At 40.2% G+C, this 13,985-nt stretch overlaps 2 long non-coding RNA genes across 2 annotated transcripts in view; one reads left to right on the top strand and one right to left on the bottom strand.

Moving 5' to 3' along the window:
- Positions 1-13,985, top strand: part of LOC140209795 (uncharacterized) — a 135,509-nt gene that overhangs the window by 60,194 nt on the left and 61,330 nt on the right. The gene's annotated exons all lie outside the window — the stretch shown is intronic.
- LOC140209793 (uncharacterized) overlaps positions 8,496-13,985 on the bottom strand; it is a 113,358-nt gene continuing 107,868 nt past the window's right edge. Inside the window, exon 4 of the long non-coding RNA XR_011889068.1 lies at positions 8,496-9,163. This is a non-coding gene — a long non-coding RNA (uncharacterized lncRNA). The remainder of the gene's footprint in view (positions 9,164-13,985) is intronic.

Here is a 13,985-nt window from a genome sequence, read left to right as displayed (position 1 = left end):
ATGAATACTGTGGGCACCAACTTTTGTAGGCACTCCTAAAATTGTCCCTGGGGCTAAACAGGTGCAAGGGTAAATTTGGTAAGGTTACGTTCCCTGGCTTAGCTTCCCTCAGCTGGAATGCAGATCAGAGATGAATGAATTGCTGGAGAATCTGAAGCACCCAAGTCGGGTGGCCGAAACTCTCCATCTCATTCTCCCATTCGACAATGTCATCAAGCGAGGCTTTAGGCAGCCTCACTGACCATGCTATAGAGTGCATTAATTGAGTAAATGTAAACACAAGAGTGTCTAAAATTGTTGGAAATTCAGAGCAATCCATGAAATGCTGGAGGAAATCAGCAGGTCAGGCAGCAAATATGAAAGAGAATAAACAGTTGACATTTTGGGCCAAATCTGGATGTAGAGTCTTGGCCCAAAATGTCAACTGTTAATTCTTCTCCATAGTTGTTGCCTGACATACTGAGTTCCTCCTGCATATTGTGCGTGCTCTTGACTTTTTCTTATTATTTTCCGGTTCATCAAATAGTGTGCATGCAACTTCATATGACTCAAACCAGTTTGTAAGTTTTCCACAAATGGAATTGCCTTCCCAGGACAAAAATTGAGTGGCATTTGTACACTGTCCCGAGCATTCACTTCTTCCACTATCAGCTGACAGTGGCTTCAATGCACATCAGAAACTCATCAATGCCCCTCTGCTCCTAACAGATCTGTAAACTCTTCTGTCCAGAAGACCGAGTGCAGTGCCTGAAAGTTCCCCTCTGATTCTTCCATCTTGACACAGATACTGTATATCATTTTTCCTTCTTCTTCATAGGTACTGTTTCTGCATCAAATCGGAGAAACCTAAGAGCATCGTGAAAGCACCTTCTCTCTGCAAATATTGCAGCAGTTCATCAAAGCATCTCATCATCTTCCCAATGGTCTTAGGTTAGGAACTAACTGCTGACCTTTTTTGAAACATTCACATCCTTTGAATGACCATATAAAATGCTGATATAAGGCTTCAAAGAATGAGAGCAGATTTTAAATCACAATTAATCAGACTATTGGCTTGGAGAACCTCAAAGCTTGAGTGTAAAGTGGTTTACTAGCAGAACTGAAGCTGGGTAGAACGGTCGGAAGACTGTGAAAAATTGTTATTAAGTTACTTATTTACATCAGAAAGGATACATGAAAAGACCACGCAGCAATAAGCCTAATTATTTTTGGAACCAAAATTATAGCAAAAGTAACATCTGAGGCATAGTGGCACTGAGTAGTCCCAACATTAAACCTTTACACCACAGTTCCCAGCAGCAAGAACATGACAAAATAGACAATCCATTACTCCACCATAACTTCTCAGCATTATTCCATATGGACACCTTGATTCATATTGCATACATTGTGATTATTACATTTCCATTTGACACAAAGGATGCTTAAACTTGCTGGCTCCCATTTCAGCAGGAAACCGATGCTCTTTTTTCACTCAAATAGCTCTCAAATTGATCATTAGGGGTTCATTAGTGAAGCTGTCTACTGGGGAGCAGCAGGGGATGATGTCTTTAACTTCTTCTATAAGGAACCAAGTTTATGCATTAAGTAGTGCCCTCGAACCAGTGAACATTGTTTATAATATTTACGTGGCATCTGGGGGATGGGCTGGTGAGACTTGATGGAGCGTATTTCAGCACTACTGCTACAGGTGAACTGAATGAGATTGACAGCTTTAGCAGGGATTTACCTATTCAAACATCAAGAAAAACTTTATGGCTAAGGTCTGTTCTGTCCTGAATTAAATTCATTCACCAGGAGGGGTTCACTGTTGAGGTCCAAGTCTATCTCAGCCAGCAAGATGAGCCTCATGGATTCAGACCTGGTAAAACCAGGACAATAAGGAACCAAACACTGACCATAGACAACATGAGAAAGCCTGGAGCATTATTTTTGTGTAACAGCATTAAAATGAGTATTCACTGTTCACGAGTATAACTAGTCAATGAATACTTCCACCCGAACCAACTTTTATTGCCATCAATTTCTTTACACATTTTGTTGTCCCCCAGCTGAATCGAATTTCAGGGATCTAGCAGAAAATAAACAGTTTTTTTTGTTAAACACTTACAAATAGATATTGTGACTTAATTTGAGGGGATACAGTTTCCTCATACGTTCATTCATTTTGACCTCAGCATTCAATACAGATATGATTGCTGTTATAATCACAATCATGGAAGAGTGACATAAATCAGCAATCTACATTTATGTAATACGTGCCAATATAGGGCGGCATGGTAGCGTAGTGGTTAACATAACACTTTACAGTACCAGCAACCTGGGTTTAATTACCGCTGTTCGTATGTTCTCCCCATGTCTGCGTGGGTTCCTTCCAAGGGCTCCAGTTTCCTCCCACAGTCCAAAGACATACCGATTGCTAGGTTAATTGGTCATTGTAAATGGTCTCGTGATTTGGATAGGATTAAATTGGGAGGTTGCTGGGCAGTGCGGCTTGAAAAGCCAGAAGGGCCTATTCTGTGTTGTATCTCAATAAATAAGTAGGAGCTATCAGATTATTTAGTGAAGGGCAGCAAGAGCTATTGAGAAGGAATCGGATGAATATTTAGAGAGTGGGGATCTGTAAGACATCTCCATAAGGGAGGAAGAGTCCCAGCTATATTTCTGGATGATTTGTACAATTGAACAAAAGCAGATTATTTAACCAGTTAACCGCCATGCACTAAAGTGACATTGGACAAGAGAGTGCCTTACCCTGACTTAAGAGAATGTGATGATTATTCAGGAGCACTGTGTAAATCACTGCAGATGTGGCTTAGTTAAAGCAACCAACAGATTTTCCTTTCATTATTTATTCTTTTGAGTGTGTTGATCGCAAAGAAACAATCGTTAATGCTAATGATTTCAAATGATTTAAAAGCCTACACAAGGCATCAAAAATGAACAAGGAAATGGTTAGAGCCACAAGATTTTTGTTCCAAAAGCCAAAAAGGCAGACAAAGGTTTCCAGTGCCCACCAGAACATTCCTCTGGGGATGAGACAATTAGTGAGGGGGCGTAAGTCAAATAATATCCTGTTTTCCATCCCATGGGTCAAGCCTATGCAAGCCAACCTAAAACACAAATGAAAGCTGATAGACAGCAACAAAGGGCAAGTGTTAAAAATAGTAACCCTGAATGTAGTCCTATTGACACTTATAAAAGGAGTTAGATTGAAAGAGAGGTTTGTTGTAATTTACTCTTCAGGTATAGTCAACATGACAACACTTTGAGGCCAATTGAGATTGTACCTAATTCATAGAATTTTATAGCAACGTTGGATATGTCCTCTAGCTAATCAAAGAAATGTTCAAGTCTGAGGGTGTGATATTTATTAATTCAGTGGACTTCAGTATTCTCAGGTGATTTTGATTCTGAGATAAGTTAGCTTATTTTGCAATAGATTGACGTCTGTCAAAGCTAATTCTGTTCTGAAGGTCTCAAATATATTTTTCTTTAGACAATCCCAGTTATTTTTAATATCAAATAAAACTAACTATGACTTCATTAAGCATCTGTGGAACGAGAACCAGTTAACATTTCAGGGTCAAGACACTTGATCATAACTAAGAAAGAAAATAGCAGCTTTTTATTAAAATGACACAATTATAGAGAACAAAAGATTTGCATTTGTACTACACTTTATAACTAATAAGTTGTGTAAATGAAATCAAAGATTTGCAGATGCTTTGGATCTGAAATGAAAATGCCAGAAACACACTGCAGGTCAGGAAGCATTTGTGGAAAGAGAAACAGGGTTAACTCTTTAGGTTGAAGACCCTTCATCAGAACTGATAAAGAACATTCAACATGAAATGCTAATTCTGTTTCTCTTACCAGTGATGTTAGCTAATCTGCTGAAAATGTCCATTACTTCATTCTTACTTTGAAATGTATTCACTGTTTTTGTAAGGAAGATGCAGCAGCCAATTTTATCCATAGCAAATGCTTATAAATGTTATAACATAATAAACGTTTTAATGTTGTTAGCTGGGAGATAAAGAACCTTCCTGACACAACGTAATTTCTTATGTCATTAATTTTCATCTTCTGAAGGTAGTTGCAGAGTAGGGAGAGTTATTCCTGGTTTCCATGGCCTTTGATTTTGTCTGTCACAAATGGAGTGTTTCACTCTTGTCCTGGTCAGCAGGGATTTTCTGAAGAAGCTGCTTGAGTCCAAATTTAAAAAAAATAATAATAATCACACAAGATATCTTTCTGGATATCTTAAAATAACCAGAATCAGAATCAAGTTTAATATGTTATGAAATCTTTTGGTTTGCAGTAGCAGTACTTTACAGTACATAATAATAAAAACTATAAATTACAATAAGAAGTATTCAATGTATAAAAATAGAAAATTAAATTAGTAGTGCAAAAAGGGAGGAAAAGTACTGAGGTCGTGTTCATGGATTCATTGTCCATTGAGAAATCTGATGGCAGAGAGGAAGAAGCTGTTTCTGAAATGTTGAGTGTGTGTCTTCAGGCTCCTGTACCTCCTCTTTGATGGTAGCAATGAGAAGACGGCATGGACAGGGTGATGGGGGTCCTTAATGATGGATGCTGCATTTTTGAGGCATTGCCTTTTGAAGGTGGCCTGGATATTGGGGACGTTAGTGCCCATGATGGAGCTGGCAGAGTTTACAATTTTCTGTGGCTATTTCTGCTCCTGTGTGGTGGCCTGTCCGAGCCAGATGGCGATGCAACCATTTAGAATGCTTTCCAGGGTATATTTAAAAATTTGCAAGTGTCTTGAGAGACATACCAATTCTCCTCAAACTCATTATTAAACATAATGTTGTAAATGCATCAATATATTGGGCCACAGGATACTGTAGATCTTCAGAGATGTTGACACCCAGAAACTTGAAACTTGTCTACCTTTCCACTCTGATCCCTAGATGAGAACTGAAGTGTGTTCCTTTGACTTCCCCTTTCTGAAGTCCACAATCAATTCCTTGATCTTACTAACATTGAGTGCAAGGTTGTTGTTGGGACACCACTCAACCAGCTGATCTATCTCACTCCTGTATGCCATCCTCATCACCAATTCCGCCAAATTTGTTGATGATGTTAGAGCTGTGCCTGGCTACACAATCATGGGTGTACAGAGAGTGGGCTAAGCATGCGCCACTGTCGATTATCAGTGTGGAGGAGATGTTATTTCTGATCTACGCAGGCTGTGGTTCCCTGCTGAGGAAGTCAAGGAGCCAGTTGCAGAAAGAGGTACAGAGGCTCAGCTTTGGAGTTTGTTGATTAGAACTGAGGGTATGATTGTACTGAACACTGAGCTGTAGTCAATAAACAGCAGCCTGATGTAGGTATGTTATATTTATGTTGTTCAGGTGATCCAAGTCCAAGTGGAGAGCCAGTGAGGTTGCATCCGTAGTGAGACCTGTTGTGATGATAGGCAAATTTCAGGGTATCAAGGCCCTTACTTAGGCCGGATTGAGTCTAGCCATAACCAACATCTCAAAGCATTTCATCACAGTAGATGTGAGTGCCACTGGGTAATGGTCATTGAAGCAGCTTGCCCAGCTCTTCTTGGGCGGAGGAATGATTGTCACCCTTTTGAAGCAGGTGAGCATCACCAACTGCAGCATTGAGAGATTGAAGATGTCCTTGAACACTCCTGCCAGTTGGTTGGCACAGGTTTTCAGAGCCCCACCCGGTACACCATCATGGCCTGATGCTTTGCGAGGGTTCACCCTCTTGAAAGACATTCAGCTGACTTACTTTCACTTCCTGTCCTTGAAGTCATTTCCTTAATTCATATCCTGTCCCTCCAAAGGCAAGATTAGCACTACATGAATTGTAGTTACACCATGATTTTTAATCATTTTATATTTGAATTTTCAAAGCAAATTTTCAGAACCACTGAAGCAAAACTTCAATATCAAGTTTATTTCAATTGTATCAAGTATTAATCTGCTTATTCTTCTTTTCGAAGTGAATCAATCTTGCTGTGCATTTCAATCATCATCTGAGATTAGACAGGTGATAGAACTGGATGATGTTAATCCTGTTTGCATGTCATTCCAGTGATCATTATTTTAGCAGGACTAGTGGCTTCCATTAAGAGTATCAAATTATTTCAAAGATTGACCTAGATTTTGTTAGGAAATGTATGAAAAGCTGCTGTTATTTCACCCTGTAGCTGTTAGAAAATGTGGAATTTCAGCATGCAAACTGATGCTTTACCAATGTACTCCAAACCTGGACCACGAGGGAAATCTGCGTGCAACAATCAGAGACAGGTTGAAGGGATGAAGTAAATGCAGAAATCATTTTCCCATTCGTTTTAATGGGTTGGTGTGGCGGCAAGGGATTTTGCTAAGAATTTTGTTGTCATTCACTTTTAAGTCATATGTTGTTTTATTTTTTTAAGTTTCTGAATGTTTTTATATCTTACATTGTTTGGATAATTTTAATAGTTTTTGAATATTTTCCAAATTTCCGACACATTTGGTGACTTTCTTTTTGGCATCTAAGTAAGCTGAAATCTAGGCCAGTTGCCTGTTCTTCTGAACAGGGCTCTTGCTAACATTCCCCAACACCACCCTCAACGAGTCCCATTCCAGAGAAGGGTCTGATCATAAGAAATTCAACTGGATTCCACCCTACCTCCTTTTCCATTCCACATTTACAGTGCTCATTGTCTCACTCAGTTGAGTTTATTTGGAACTAAGTATCTCATCACTAACCCCAAATTCTGGCCCATTGTGACTTCTACTTCCAATCAACATCTCTTCAGATGTGCTTTGTTTTGTACTGGAAATAAATATTTCACTATATCTTAACAGACAAAACTTAAAATGCACAATAGATTTGTTATCGGGGCAGGGGAAGTTCAGTATTCTGGCTGCTCAGCTGCATCCAAACTGACTGCATCCAGATTCAGTTTGTAAATCCACTTTGACAAATGACTTAGTTCATTGCTCCTATTTCCCTGTGGATTATAACCACCATCACCTGCGAGTCAGAAGCCTGTGGGTTTATGTCCCATTTAATGCACTCGTGAACGTAATCTAGAGTTTACAGTGAGGTACTGAGAGCAGTTCTTCATCAAGAAGCTACCCCTCAGAAATAATGTTAATCTGAAACTCTCTCTGACTGCACAGAAAAGCATAAATCTTTACTTGACACTGTTGAAGGGAAGTAACTTTATTAATTCTGCATTTTCATCACCCAAGCAACAGCGTTAAAATAGATGGGCTTAGGCCATGGGAAGAGTGAGTATCCTTGTTTGTTATGCCTCACTTGCATACTTACATGAAGACAATATTCTAATTGAAACTTTTGATGAACTTTAAAAGAAAATGTTGAGAACAGTGGATCATGTAAGGAGTTTGTGTATTCTCCCTGTGACTCTCTGGGTTTCCTCCGGGGACTCCATTTTCCTCCTTCATTCCGAAGATGTACAGGGTAGTAGGTCAATTGTTCTCATGATGTAAATGGGTGGCATAAGCTCAATGGGCCAGAAGAACCTGTTGTTGTTCTGTATCTCTAAATACATAAAATAATTTTCTCTGATATGACACAACCTTAGAGGGCAGATTCAAAAGCATTTTTCAGGGGATGCACCAGGAAGTTGGTACCCTGTTGCTGGATTCTAGTGAGGGTTGAATATCTGAAGGGGATATCATTGTCTGTTTAGTGCCTTGGTTTAGTCTGAGAGTGTAAAAATGAACTATAAATATCTAGTCTCATTAATAGTATCTCAAAGATACAAGAGTGCCTTAAAAACCAAAGATTTCACAAAAGTGTGGATAGCCAGGGGCTTTTTCCTAGGGCTGAAATGGCTAACACGAGGGGGCATAGTTTTAAGGTGCTTGGAAGCAGGTACAAGGGGGATGTCAGAGGCAAGTTTTTCACACAGAGAGAAGTAAGTGCATGGAATGCACTGCCAGTGAAGGTGCCAGAGGCGGATACAATAGAGTCTTATAAGAAACCCTTAGATAGGTACATGGAGCTTAGAAAAATAGAGGGCTATGTGGTAGGGAAACTCTCAGCAGTTTCTCCAGTAGGTTACGTGGTTGGCACAACATTGCGGGCCAAAGGGCCTGAAAGTTGCTGTAGATTTATGTTTCATTAATGTCCTTTGGGAGGAAGTCTGTCTTTGTTACATCGTCTGGTCAATATGTGCCTCCAGATCCACCAATGGCTTTAGTCCTTAACTACTTGGTAGAGGGGCAATGAGAGTTGGACCACACTGACATTTCCGGTGAAGTCCACATTCTGTGTGTGAACAGAAACAAAATTAATGCAGGATTTTTCTTGCTTCTTTGAACAAAAAGGACAATTGCCTACAAGTATTCAAACTAATTATCAAGCATCTTAATAACTTCAAAAGATTCAAAATAGATTTGTTATGAAAGTATGTATTCAGTATACAACCCTGAGATTCATCTTCCCCACAGACAGCCATGAAACAAAGAAGAACCATGGAACCCATTCAAAAAAAGCATCAAACCCACCACAGGCCAAAAAAAAAATCACACGAAGACCAAAGGCAACATAAAAAAGATCAAAAAGCACAGATATAAAAATCAAAATCAAAAGGCATATTCAGCTCAATATTCATTACCTGCAGGCCACCCAGATTTAAAATCACCCAAACTATCAACAAAAAAAGGAACGACCAGAAAAACTCACAACACATCAGGCGTGAATTAGAGTCCACAATCCACAAACCGTGTCGATTAAACCTTGCTCCGGCAGCACCATCCGAACAGAATTGAGGGAAAGAGAGAGGTCCGTCGAATGCAAGGACCTTCTCTGGGGAACAGTGGGCAAGAAGGAGAGCGAGATCGCCACATGTAGATGCCTTCCCCCAGCAGCAGTGAGCTAGAGGCTTGTAGATGGTCCTGAACACTTGCTCACCCTTTGTGTCCACCTCAATGATTTCGATGTTCCTCAGCACTTTAATCTGCGAGATCGGTAAGAGTTGAAGTCAATAATGGGCTCGCGCCCTGTCTCCTGACTTTCTGGCCTCCATACTGCAGGCTTTGCCGGTAGCCTTGTGAAACCCCCTCAGAGACAGCGAAGCACCCGATAACTTGATTGGCCCAAAAACACACCTCCAAAATGTAGATGGCAGGCTCCAACAATAGCAGAACCACACCTGCAATAAAAGGAAGACGTAAATAAAGTGAAAGGAGTTGCTTGATGACCCATCTGGAGGATGTAGCATTGTTTGCCGGCACCATATCCTTCCTTCAGTTAATTACAGCAACTCCTGTCAGTCGTCTCCCTGTGACCACGTAGATTTCCCAGGTACTTTGAAGTCCTCTTACATCCCAGGTGCAAGCAGGTTGATCGGTGAATCACCACTGCAAATTGCTTTTAGTGTGTAGTTGAGTAGAGGAACATGGGGAGGGGGTATTGATGGGAATTTGGGGAGAACAAGATCGGATTAGTGTAGAATTAGTATCAATGGATGATTGATGATCAGTGTGAACTTGTTGCATAAGTGGGCCTCTTTCCATCCTGTATGCCTTTGTTACTCAGTGAGTTTATTAAGTAATGGAGTCACAATAGCCTGCAGATGCTGGAAACCTGAGCAATAAACAATGTGGCAGAGGAACTTAGTGGGTCATTAGCATCTGTGGAAGCAAAGAAATTGTTTATGCTTGCATCAGGATTTTAACCCACAACATGGCCAGTTGCTTTCCTCCCTCAGGCACTGCATGGGCCATTGAGTTCCTCCAGCATGTCGTTTGGTATTACTAGTTAATGGTTCGAGATTGGTGATTTTTAAACTTTACTGCATTGTTTCAGAATATTGAGTAGTATCCTCCATTGTTGTGGGCTGTGATTTGGTGCTGTTTAATAAAGGAGACATCTCACTCTAATCACTAAGGTAGAGAAAATTACATGATTTACAAATTCAGCAGCAATGTGTTAAGGAGAGGGTAACACGCAAAGACATGCACCTGTATCCTACAAAAATGAGGATGAAGCATATGGACTATATTTTATAGTGTGTTGTCTTATTACTTTATTCATGGAATTGGCAGAATGGCTGTCTGAGAATGCCAACATCTGGGAATCAGTATCTCTGGGTCTGGAACTGGCTGAAGAAGTGACCTGCATTAGTTAAGAATGTTAAATCAATTCCTTCTGTACTTAAGAACTTCAGGCAGTATTGGCAGATGTAAAGTCTGTATTTGAATGGGTGAAGGCACCCATTGTTTCATTTCTGAATGGACATAGTGTATAAAAGGAGAACAGCATCTCCTTCTCAAACAGTTTTAAAGACCAGTTCTGTATAACTACCAGCACTCAGTGATATTTCCATTACTTATCTTAGCTGACCTCACTTTGAATGGACTAACTCATGCACTCCAGGACAAAAAGGTCAACCTTTTTTTTTTAAATCAAAAAACACAGTACTATCTTGCATTCTTGACTGTACAGTGCATTTTGTTTGTACATATGTGATAAATATTTATACCATGCATCCTATGGTTAACATGTGGGAGTTATGTGACTGCAGACTCTGTTTGCAAATCTTTCTAATCACTGGCAGAGTTACTACTTTCAGTTTTAAAGTATAAATGGACAAAATTGCAGAAGAAAGACCTCAACTGTCAAGGAGACTCCTATCACTCACACAAATGTTTCCTCATCTCAAAATCCAGTGGATAAATGTATCTATCTATTCCAAACCTAAGAAAACAAGGCTGCAGTCAAAATTACAGAATATAATATGTATGATACATGTTATAATCATGGATGACATCTGCCCCAGACAATCAGTGTATGGACTGAATGGAAAAGAAACTTACGGGGCATATATAAGATTTGGAAAAGAGCCGAATTATTATTTGTTTTTTATAGTGAGTGAGTCTAGGACCAAAGGGTACAGTCTCAGAATAGAGGGACGTCCCTTTCGAACAGAAATGAGGAGGAATTTCTTTAACCGGGGTGTGGTGAATTGTGGAATTCACTGCCACAGATGGCTGTGGAGGCCAAGTCATTGGGTATATTTAATACAGACATTGATAGGTTCTTGATTAGTAAAGATGTCAATGGGAGAAAGCAGGAGAGTGGGGTTGAGAGGGATAATAAATCACCCATGGTAGAATGTCAGTGCAGACATGATGGGTTAAATGGCCTAATTCTGATGCTATGTCTCATGGTCATAATAAGGGTATGCCTTCATAATGTAGCCTAACTCCATATATCTTTGATGTACCAGACAAGAATTCTATGCAGAAGCTGTTGATTAATCAGATTTGTAATATTTGCATTTTATCCTGTGTGGCTTTTGCATCATAGGGTTTGAGTGCTGTTTGAATGCTACATACTGCTTACTTGCACTGGAAGGTTTCATTCACTCGAGCCCAGAGAAGACATTTGCAGTGTGCATGTTTTAGTATCTGCTGTGGCTTATTTGGTAATAATAAAGTTGTGAGTTCTAACCCTGTCCAGAGAGTTGAAGAGATTGAGCTGGGTGGTATGCAGTCTCCCACCCTGCCAGTGGCTCTGCATGATCAGCCAGCATTGCTACTGGACCTTTTCTCAAGGCACAGTCGGCCATGATGCTGCAGGTGGGAGAGGGCCATATGGAGTCCCATCACTACTAAAGTGAAACAAAAATATACTTAAAATTATAAACTTCTAAAATCAACAAAATTAACATCATTATCTGAAAAGTAATTAAACCGCTGAAAAACAAACGTACATCAAAACAAGGAAAATTAAGCAGCAAGAAAATTAGCTTCTAAGTGTGTTGGCAACACTATCCATTTGAATAGAGTCATGCCGGATATGCCAGCAACACTGATACAAGATGCTGGAAATCTAGCGCAATACGCACAATGTGCCGGAGGAGCTCAGCAGATCAGGCAGCATTGATGGATGGGAATAAACAGTTGACATTTAGGGCCAAGACCCTTCATCAGGACTGAAACGTCGACGGTTTATTTCCATCCATAGATGCTGTCTGATCAGATATGCCAGCAAACCTTGGTGTAAATAGAGCTAGCGAGTCACAGAGTTATACAGCATGGAAAAAGGCCTCTCGGCCCTTTTGTCCATGTCGACCATGGTGCTAGTCTCAAGTTAGGCCAATTTGTCCGTTTTGGTACATATCCGTCTAAGCCCCTCCTAATCCTATACATATCCAAATGTGTTTTAAATGCCAGTATTGTACCTGCCTCAACCACATGCTCTGATCGCTCATTCCATATACACACTACAAATGCAAACAGAAAATTCTCAGGTGGGTTTATAAAATCCCCAAGCATTATTTTTTTCCACTGACTAATATTTAATTCCTGTCCAATGCTTCAAAGAATCTGCATCTTGGTTACTGTCATAGTGATGTATTTAGGGTTGTTCTGTGTGCCAGTAAACTGCAACGATTCCTGTATTATAAGACTGCTAATCCTTCAAATACGCATTGTTAGGAATCTTTCTGGAGTTACAGTGTTATGGATAGCATAATTATGGATTAACTAAAATGAAAACCTATCTTCAGGAAATAAAACTTGTAGACAATTTAGCTTCCAATTGATACTTTGGGGCTAGTGTATCAGCAGATGTGGATTCAGTGGATTTTAATACTGTCCCATTGAAATGGCATAGGCAAAGCAAAAGATGAATATTCTAAACAAGAGAAAGTCTGCCGATGCTGGAAATCCAGAGCAACACACACAAAATGCTGGAGGAACTCAGCAGGTCAGGCAGCCTCAGTGGAAATGAATAAAAAGCCGACATTTCAGGCTGAGATCTATCTTCAGGACTGAAAAGGAAGGGGGAAGATAACAGAATAATAAAGTGGGTGGAGGGGAAGGAGGATAGCTAAAAGGTGATAGGTGAAGCCAGGTGGGATAGAAAGATAAAGGGCTGAAGAAGAAGGAATCTGATAGTAGAGGAGAGCAGGCAATAGGAGAAAGGGAAGGAGGAGGGGACCCAAGGGGCAGGTGAGAAGAGGTAAAATGCCAAAGTGGGGAATAGAAGAGGGGAGAGGGAATGATTTTGTCTTTACTTGAAGGGGAAATCGATTTTCATACCATCAGTTTGGAGGTTACCCAGACGGAATTCAGAGGTGTTGCTCCTCCACCCTGAGGGTGGTCTCCTCTTGGCACAGGAGGCCATAAAATGACATGTCAGAACGGGAATGGGAATGGAAATGAAAATATCTGGCCACTGGGAAGTTCCACTTTTGGCGGTCCGAGTGCAGGTGCTCGTCAAACGGTCCCCCAGTTATAAATATTCTGGCTATCAGCACATCGTTAACAAGGTGTCCCTGCCACCTAAGGCACAGGTTCTGACAGATCTGTTTTGTCTCCTTACTTCTGGTTCATTGTATGTTCCTAGAGCCAGTCTTCAAACCAAGAACAAAAGGAATATGTATATTTTGGATGCCCGCAGTTTGTACTCGGAGGCTTTTGGAACAAACACCAGTGTTGAATATTCAAAGAAATTCACTAGTTGAGATGTGCTATCATTGTAAATATGTAATTCTGTAAAATTACCTAACTTTTTTTCAAAATATTCAAGTTAAGTAGGTGATTATAACAAAGGAATCTGTCGTTAATTTTTCATTGTTTTGTTTAATATTGAAGTATAAAAAAGTGTCAGTAGAGTGAAAGTCTTTTGGATTCTTTTGGACTCTCTCTCTGGATGTTTGCTGTGTGAATGAAGATTTTTATATTTCCTGGTTACAGCTTCCGTATGGCTCCAGTTTTGGTTAGTCACAATAGTGTCATTGGCTCTGAAGTGCTTTGGAACATACGGGATTCATATTTCTTATGAATATGTGATACGGCAGATTGCAACATCGAAGCAGCAAGCTGCTGGTCTACCCTCTCACTGTTGCATCAGCGATATCTGTCTCTCCCTTGCTAGTGAGAGGGAGAGCCTGTTTGAGATGTCGTAGGGTTGAGATGGACAGTTATTTTTGATGGACTTTAGATCATGGTCTCTTTGGGGGC

The sequence above is a fragment of the Mobula birostris genome, chromosome 14, assembly GCF_030028105.1.
Source record: "Mobula birostris isolate sMobBir1 chromosome 14, sMobBir1.hap1, whole genome shotgun sequence".
NCBI classification, from domain to species: Eukaryota; Metazoa; Chordata; class Chondrichthyes; order Myliobatiformes; family Myliobatidae; genus Mobula; species Mobula birostris.
Note: the sequence above shows the minus strand (reverse complement) of the source record. Positions and strands in the feature narration are given on the sequence as shown.